The sequence below is a fragment of the Aethalodelphis obliquidens genome, unplaced genomic scaffold, assembly GCF_003676395.1.
Source record: "Aethalodelphis obliquidens isolate GAN/ISIS:26980383/991018 unplaced genomic scaffold, ASM367639v1 scaffold1, whole genome shotgun sequence".
In the NCBI taxonomy this organism is placed as follows: domain Eukaryota; kingdom Metazoa; phylum Chordata; class Mammalia; order Artiodactyla; family Delphinidae; genus Aethalodelphis; species Aethalodelphis obliquidens.
Genome location: NW_020837945.1, coordinates 57191660 through 57200987, shown reverse-complemented (window position 1 = coordinate 57200987; position 9328 = coordinate 57191660). Strand labels below are relative to the sequence as shown.

Below are 9328 nucleotides of genomic sequence, written 5' to 3'. Positions count from 1 at the left end.
TCCTTTTTAGCAGGAACGAGTGGTTGGCTTGTGTTTAAAAGCTATGGTGAGGAAAAAATATAGATGTGCACGTGCAATCATATATGTGTGTGTGTCTATACATATATAGTAATCTTTAAATATTTGAATCACATTCAATACAATAAAATGATCACGCACAGAGAGGCATAAGGGAAATGAAAAAGATTAAAATAACAACAGAAGATGCACATCTCCCATCTCACACTCATTCTAGGTATGGTGTGTACTTGCTGGATGGAGTGGTCAGCAGAATTATCTGCACTATTTAAATTATTTTTCTCACTTTTTTTTTTTCTCCTTTTTCTTTTGGTTACTTACTTAAAACAGGCAAAGTGAAAAAATAAGTAAACAAGTAAGGTCCAATTCTCCTGAATTGGTGATTACATGATATAACAATACCAGATTCATATTTTAGAAATCTTATTTCATCTAAACATAATGTCTAGTAATACTAGTTCATGTTTCTTTCCATCAATTTCAATCAGATTTTCTAATTCATTTAACAAGGATAATGAGAGGGAAATTCATGGTTTAGATCTGTACCTTTTATCTGTAGTTCAGATCAGTGCTCAACTGGTAAGAATCACTCATTGTTGCAAATCTAACAAAATCTTGCAAAGAGAAACCTCTAAAATGACAAATACCAGTCTTATTATTCAATTCTGCTTCACTGAGCTTAAAATAATGATCAGACTTGAACTGTCACCTCTCATTTCATTTTCACTTTCCTCTCTCATATGTATCTTCATACACCCAATCTAAGACAGTGACTGAGGCAAGCACTCTCCCTTCTGCCTGGCCTCTGTGGACCCTGCACTCAGACAGTGGTGGGGCTAGAATTTGTAGATAGAAGTGTCTTAGGTTTGTCAACCTGTTTAGAAGGTGAACTAGATTATTGTTCTGAAGCCATGTTTGCTGAGCAAGCACCTTCTCTTTTCTTAGTTCCTGTGTTCTTTGGAGGAATCCTGGGGTAATCCCCAGGTGAGAGGGGATTGCTACTGGTGAGAGGCTACAGCTACTAGTTTGCCGTTTGCCTGGACTAAAATTCAAGCCCTTTCAAAATCCTAGGTTTCACATGCATAGAGATCTCTGTTCTCATTCTTTTTTCTTTCACAGCAAATATGCATTGAGCACAAGATTTTTTTAAGTCATTTTTAGTTAATCTGCTTCTGATAGTTAATTGACATTTTTTTGGTCATTGTTATTTAAACCCTGAAATATAGATCAACTTACAAACTCTTTCTCTTTTCCGTTTCTTCCAGCAGAAATTTCTTTTGACTATATTTAAGCACCTGAGTTTATATCTTATTTGTATCGACATAAATTACCTGGTTTGATAATCTTTTCCTCTATTTAGCAATCTTCTCACTTTAATAGGCTTAGATCTCTCACATTTCATTGCTTGGCCTATAAGAAAAGGGGTAACAGTATAACCTATAAAAAAAAAAGTCAAGAGTAATAACAATAGTCCCACATATTGAGGATCTGCTGTATATCAATACATCATCATCACTTTACACCTTATCCCATTTAATCCTCACTTTGTGCAGGTGTTTTCTTACATCTTATTGATGAAGACACTGGCACCTCGAGAAGTTAAAAATTATAAAAGGTATTTTGCTAACATTCATTCACAATTATGTATTAAGCTCTTCCAAAAGCTAATTATGCACAATCTTTTATTCTTCCTTAGAAGTTTTACGTGTTTGGCTTTTTTCTTTTTTCCAATTATATTAGGTTTGAGGGTAGAAACCATGTTTCATACTTTTTCATGTCCTGACATCACTCAGCTAATAATTTTCATTCAACAAGTAATTATAAAATTAAATTATTATATTTAGTCATAAAAATTTCCCCTCCACTTTGATAAGCATGTTTGCCACTTAAATAGAGAAAATCTCCACTGGATGCCATTGCTGGGGATCAGCACAGAGTGCAGGGCGATACTCTCACAGATGGGCCTTGTATAAGAAGGACTGGAAGAAGTAATCACTGTTCACTCTCTTACTTTACTCTTAATAGGGGGAAGTCATTTATATTTCTTAATTTATATAATGCGTCCTTCCAATTCCACATGAGAAAAACATGAATTTCCTTTTCAAATTTTAGTGTGGTGAGTAGGGGGCAGATATTGAAGTGTAGTAATTGTATCACTGAGATGGATACCAAAGGTAGAAGCTGGTCTAAAAGAAAGGCAGGGCCTCTTAGCTCTATTTTTTTTTTAATTCTATTTACCTTAGTTCTTGCATAAAGAACACTTCTGCTTCAAAAGGTCTTGGGCCTTTACAGCACCCTATTAAGACCATCAAGAACTGAAGATCCCAGTGCTATTACCAATGAGGATTTAGGGCTGAGATCATTGAGATGTCTTACAGATGAGCTAGCTAAACGTTGAAGTATCAAACTCCAGAGTGTTACAGAATCCTCATGTGCAGGTTGTAATAAGGACTTTGGTACACACTCCTGAAATGATTTCATAACTTTTTTCATTGGGAGTTGTCTAAACTGAGTAATTACCTTGGTCATCCTCTGCCTGCATTGACCTCCGTTCCCAGCAGGCAACCTGGAGGGACTGGTGTTTTCATTTTTGGGTGTGATAACATCATCAATTTGAGAAATTTAAAATTCTTACTTAAAAAAGCAGTGGTTTTCCTGACAAGACTAACTTTGTGGAGAATGAAAAAGAAAGAAAGCTTTAATGAACACATAACTGTGTCTTGATTCTGCCTTTCTTTTTTTTTTTTTTAAGAATTGACTGTTGTTCTTACTCTCCTCCTACTTAACAAGAAAAAAGAGCATGTGTTTGCTTTTGGCACAGAAAAAAGAGCAAAGATTTGACCTCCTCTAGGTTAATTTTTTGTAGCAAGAGAAAAAATGGTGGATGCCACGTTAGAAATTTTGGAGTGAGAAAGTGAGAAGTAAAGAGCATCACTCTTGGTTACCAAAACCCAACTCAGCAATCTTTTGGTTACTAAAATCCAACAAAAAACCCTTAAGGGAGCATAAGTAATGGGAAAAACAGGGTAGGGACAAGGGCAGCACCAAGGATTAGAAGTGGGGACTTCATTGCTGTCAGGGCTGTCTTTCTTGCCATCTTTCCTCTTTGCTTTCCTTTAGTTATTGGTCTTACAGTCTCTTATTGCAATCGGACTTTCTCCACGACTCAGAGAACAGAACCACATGCAAAATTCCAGTTTAGTGACTAAAAAGAACTTTTTCTATTGGCTACTTATTCTGTGAACCATCCTGTAGAGGGATGCTCTTGGCCTGGTTTATGCCATTTACTTATGCTTGGACCACTCAGCATGCCAGGTCACCACGACTGGATTCTACACCTGGTTTGGATAGTCACGGGCCCTTTTCTTAAGTCCAAGGTAAATGATACTGTGATTAGCAACCTCTCCAGCAACAGCCATGTGGTTGGAGTTTGGGAGGACTAGTTTGCCAAAGGAAATGAGATTTACTTCCAGAGCAAGGGCAGAAAGTAATGGGTAGGTAGGGAGATAGGGAAGGGGCAAAAATTATAGTTATCCAATACGAATCTCCAGTTTTAGATTTCTACGCTGAATAACAAATTGCCACAGACTCAGCAGCTTAAAATACACCCATTAATGATGCTCTCACAGCTTCTGTCAGAAGTCTGAACGAGGCATAGCAGGGTTCTCTGTTCAGGGGCTCACAAGTCTGAAATCAGGGTGTCAGCTATGGCTGCCTGCTAATCTGGAGCTCAGAATCTTCTGACAAAACCACCTACGGGAGATATTGCAGGTTCAGTTCCAGACCACTGCAATAAGGTGGATACTGAAATAAAGCGAGTCACAAATTTTTTGGTTTCCCCGTGCATATGAAAGTTAGCTTTATACTCTGCAGTAGTCTGTTAAGTGTGCAATAACATTGTGTCTAAAAAAAAAAAAACAATGTACATGCCTTGATTGAAAAATACTCCGTTGCTAAAAAATGCTAACCATCATCTGAGCCTTCAGTGTGTCATCATCTTTTTGCTGGTGGAGGGTCTTGCCTCGCTGTTGATGGCTGCCGACTGATCAGGGTGGTGTTTGCTGAAGGCTGGGGTGGCTGTGGACGTTTCTTACAAGAAGACAACGAAGTTTGCTGCAGCAGTTGACTCTTCCTTTCATGAAAAACCACTGTAGCGTGCAATGCTATTTGAAGGATTTTACCCACAGTAGAATTTCTTTCAAAATTGGAGTCAGTTCTCTCAAATCTGGCCACTGCTTTATCAACTAAGTTGATGTAATATTCTAAGTCTTTTGCTGTCATTTCAACAGTCTTCATAGCATCTTTACCAGGGCGAGATTCCATCTCAAGAAACCAGTTTCTTTGCTCATCCTTAAGAAACGATTGATTATTCATCCCTTAAAGGTTTATCATGAGATTGCAGGAATTCAGTCACATCCTTAGGTTCCACTTCTAATTCTAGTTCTCTTACTTTTTCCACATCTGCAGTTACTTCTTCCATGGAAGTCTTGATCAAAATCATCCATGAGGGTTGGAATCAACTTCTTTCAAACTCCTATTTACGTTGATATTTTGACCTCTTACCAAGAATAATGAATATTCTTAATGACATCTAGAATGGTGACTTCTTTCCAGAAGATTTTCAGTTTACATTCCCCAAGCCATCAGAGGAATCACTATCTATGGCAACTGTAGCCTCACTAAATGTATTTCTTAAATGATCCTGAAAGTTGAAATTAATCCCTGAATCATGGGCTGCAGAATGGATGTGTTAGCAGGCATGAAAGCAACATGAATCCTGTTGTACATCTCCATCAGAGTTTTGGGAGACTAGGGGCATTGCCAATGAGCAGTAATATTTTGAAAGGAATCTTTTTTCTGAGCAGTATACCTCAATAATGGGCTTTAAATATTCAGTAAACCATGTCGTAAACAGATGTGCTGTCATCCAGGCTTTGTTGTTCTGTTTACAGAACACAGGTAGAGTCAAGTTAGTATAATTCTTAAGGTCCCTAGGATTTCTGAAATGGTAAATAAGCACTGGCTTCAACTTAAAATCACTAGCTGCATTAGCCCCTGACAAGAGAGTCAGCCTGTCCGAGTCAGCCTGTCCTTTGAAGCTTTGAAGCGAAGCATTGACTTCTCCTCCCTAGCTATGAAAATCCTAGATGGCATCTTCTTCCAACAGAAGGCTGTTTCATCTGCTTTGAAAATCTGTTGTTTAGGGTAGACACCTTCATGGATTACCTTAGCTAGATCTTCAAGATAACTTGTTGTAGCTTCTACATCAGCACTTGCTGCTTCACCTTGAACTTTGATGTTGTGGAGATGGCTTCTTTCCTTAAACCTCATGAGCTAACCTTTCCTAGCTTCAGACTTTTCTTCTGCAACTTCCTCACCTCTGTCAGCCTTCATAGAATTGAAGAGAGTTATGACCTTGCTCTGGATTAGGCTTTGGCTTAAGGAAATGTAGTGGCTGGTTTGATCTTCTATCCAGACCACTAACTTTCTCTATATCAGAACTTCCACTATATCGGTAATAAGGCTGGTTCTCTTTCTAATCATTCATATGCTCACTGGAATAGCACTTTTAATTTCCTTCAAGAACTTTTCCTTTGCATTTACAATTTGGCTAACTGTTTGGTGCAAGAGGCCTAGCTTTTGGCCTGTCTCAGCTTTCAACATGCCTTCCTCACTAAGCCTAATCATTTCTAGCTTTTGATTTAAAGTAAGAGACCTGTGACTCTTCCTTTTAATTGAACACTTAGAGGTCACTGTAGGGTTATGAATTGACCTAATTTCAGTATTGTTGTGTCTCAGGGATTAGAGAGGCCTGAGGAGAGGGAGAGCGAAGGGGGAAAGGCCAGTCAGTGGAGCATTTGGAACACACACATTTATTGATTAAGGTCGCCATCTTATATGGGCATGGGTTAATGGTGCCCCAAAACAACTTCAATAGTAACATCAAAGAACACTGATCACAGATCACCATAACAAATACAATAATAATAATAATGATATAATACTACTAATAATGAAAAGTTTGAAATATTGCCGGAATTACCAAAATGTAACACAGAGACGTGAAGTGAGAAAATGCTGTTGAAAAAATGGTGCCAATAGAGTTGCTTCAGGCAGGGTTGCCACAAACCTTAAATTTCTAATAAACGCAATAACTGTGGGGCACAATAAAATGAGGTGTGCCTGCAGTGGTTTGTAGAGTTCCATTCCTTGTGGTTGTAGGACCGAGGTCTCTCATTTCTTGCCGGCTATTAGCCAGATGGCATTTTCAGGGAATATAGGCCTCCTGCCATGTGGCCCTATCCAAAGCATGGCAGTTTGTTTCTTCAAAGCCAGCAGGAGACTTTCACTGTGAATTTCCCTTTTAGAGAAGGCTTGGATAACTCTTTTAAATGGCTCACCTAGTTAGGTCAGGCCCACCTAAAACAATCACCCTTTTGATTAACTCGCACTGATTTGGGACCTTAATTATGGCTGCAAAACCTCTTCATCTTTTCCATACAACTTAATCACAGGAGTGACATCCATTATAATCACAGATGGTACTTATACTTATTGGGAAAGTATTATATAAAGATAGGTACTCTAGGGTGTGGAAATCTTGGGGGCCTATCTTAAAATTCTGCATACCATATCTATGTACCCTAAAAACATCTATAATATATAATAACAATAGGGTGGATATTCATATATACACATGTACAAACATATATACATATACATACATATATATCAACAAATTATTCAGAGGTGTATTTAGATTGATATATTTGGGATAAGCTTTATTTTTGTTTGCAAATTCCAATTAGTATTATGCTACATAAAGTTACTTCTTACATTTTCACTGGGAAATGTTGCATAAGAAGTAATTTCTAAGCTTCCTTCACATGAATTTTTTGTCTTTAATTTTCTCTCACCTGTGCCTTGAAATTTCAAAAATTTGCTTCCAGCTGTCACTATTATTTCGTTTCATGGCTCTGTCTGAGGTGTCCTAGAGAAAATGATGGTTTTCAAAGTCCGTTAAAACCAACTGCAGTATGTCAACCAGGGTCTTGGCCCCCAACCAATTATGGAGTCATCCCCACTTCTTAGGCTCTTGCATTGGGCCAGTGATTGCTTTCAGGAAAGTGTGAATGGCTCTGGTTTTGGCAGACTTTAGAGGTTGTGGTCTTTGAGGAATCAAAGTGTTTCAAACTATGCTGTTAAGGATGTAGGCAGTACCTGGAATATAACTTTTTCTTGCAGTGCTGAAATTTTTCTAAATAATTATCAAAAATATTTTATTAAATGTTTATTTTGCTCCTCAAACAGCATCAATTGCTCTACAGTTTGGGAATATCAGATGGACAGAAGGAAAATGCAGCTAGTGGCCTAAAGTTGAGACTTAGGAAATCTAGGGCTTACCTGGATCCATATGTTAGTTAACCAGTCAGATAAGTGCTTTCTTTTTAAAAAAATATTCTCTTTTTCTTTTTTTCTCTCTTTTTTCCCCCAATGAATATACATGCTTAAGTGATTAACTGAATGGTCTTATAATCTTTGTCTTGGGTGAATTTTTAAAAAAATGTATTTTAAGAAATGCTTCAAATCAGAACACCACTACTGAAAGCTGCTTATTAAATTACAAATAGCTCATTGAAGATAAAGATGATGGTGATGTTAATGATAATAAGGTTTTTCACTTGTTTTGAAAATTTCAAATGCTTCTGAGGGCTGTCGATAACTGCATTTAAGCTGTATTTTCTGGTTCTGATCTACTTTCTATTACTGTGCCATAGGCAGTAATTTCCATTCAGTATATTTTGTTAAAAGAGAGAGAAAATTTTACCCCCTTTTCTGTAATCACATAACATAACCTTTAGATTGAATGAAAATAAAAAAAATTATAATTCCAAGAAATTTCTTGGTTGCCCCAAGATATTGGGTATTGGTTGATATTTTGAGGCAAATACAGTTTGCAGTCATCAGAATCTTGTTCCTAAATTACTACACTAATAAACTCCGAGAGCACTCAAGAGTTCCTGGAAGAACTACCCTTGCTCCATCATTTACTATGCAGAACAATTGGGATTATTGCTGACTCATTTGGGTAGATACCAGGAAATGCCTCTCCTTCGCCTAGTATGGGACATGATCTAAACCATTCGTAAGGTATCGCTTCAGGTGTTTGAGGGGGTAAACACTGACCAGGCTTCATCGTTATCATCATCTGTGCTTGCAGAGAGCATGTGTGATGCTTAATAAGTGTGGGAACAGGGAGATCAGTCATTGGTCCCCTGTCTCAAATATCTAATCTAGTGTTAAAAAGAATACGTATCTATCAGTATCTTCAGTACGTTTTCAGTTTGCATCAGAATCAGACTAGGAAGGAAGTTATTTTACTTATGGCAGTGTCTGAGAGTGCAACTCTGGGACAGAGTATACACGGAGCTTAGGTCGCTGACTACCAGAGGATGGTACAGCTTTCAGTGGTTTTCCATTATCTAGAGCTTGTCTGATTGTTCAGTGAGAAGAATTTAAGGTTTTTTATATCTCCTCCACAGCTTCCTGACACAGCCTCTGCAGGCATGTGGAATTTGTTTTTGCTTCCTCACTTTTGCTCCTGCTGTTTCTTCTCTCCTTCCCACTGTGGAAATACTTCTTATTATTCAAAACCCAGATCGAGTAACATTTCTTCCAGCCCATAATTCCTTAAGTTCTCATTCTAATTAATTCTACCTTTAATCATAAAATGCCTAGTATTGTTATTTGACATTTTATGGATATCCATATTGCCTCCGTAATGAGATCATGAGTTCTATGAAGTTAGAGACTCTCTTTTATGTTATTTTAATTTTTGTAACCTCTCATTGCCTGTAGTATAGAACTAAGATGTTCAACAAAATCTTTTACAATCCTAATCTGTAGATTTCTTTCCCCATTTCAATAGCTGCTTAAATTTATGCAGCACTTTAAAACTTGTAAAGAGCATTCATGTATATTTTTAATCGACACTGATTGATTAAATAAAATAAGTGGCCTTCATTACCTAAAAGTATTTTCCAAATATGAAATGAGGGGAAGCTTGCTGGCAGAAGCCTACGTGAGGGAGGTTTATTGTGAATAAAGGGAGAATCACAAGATGAAAAGCTGGAGTGGAGCTTTCGGTAGATGTGAACCCCAATGGGGATTCAGAATCTGACAAAGTTCTACCATCTATTTTTTTAAAAATATGTTGTTACCCGAACTTACGGGTTCAGAGTTGGGGGAAAGAGTGGGTGGGCAGGGATGGATTGGGAGTTTGGGATTGACATGTACATACTGCTATATT

At 37.5% G+C, this 9328-nt stretch overlaps 1 pseudogene; it reads right to left on the bottom strand.

Moving 5' to 3' along the window:
- Positions 1 to 3996: 3996 nt before the first annotated feature.
- LOC113626987 (tigger transposable element-derived protein 1-like) lies at positions 3997 to 8215 on the bottom strand (annotated as a pseudogene).
- Positions 8216 to 9328: the final 1113 nt, after the last annotated feature.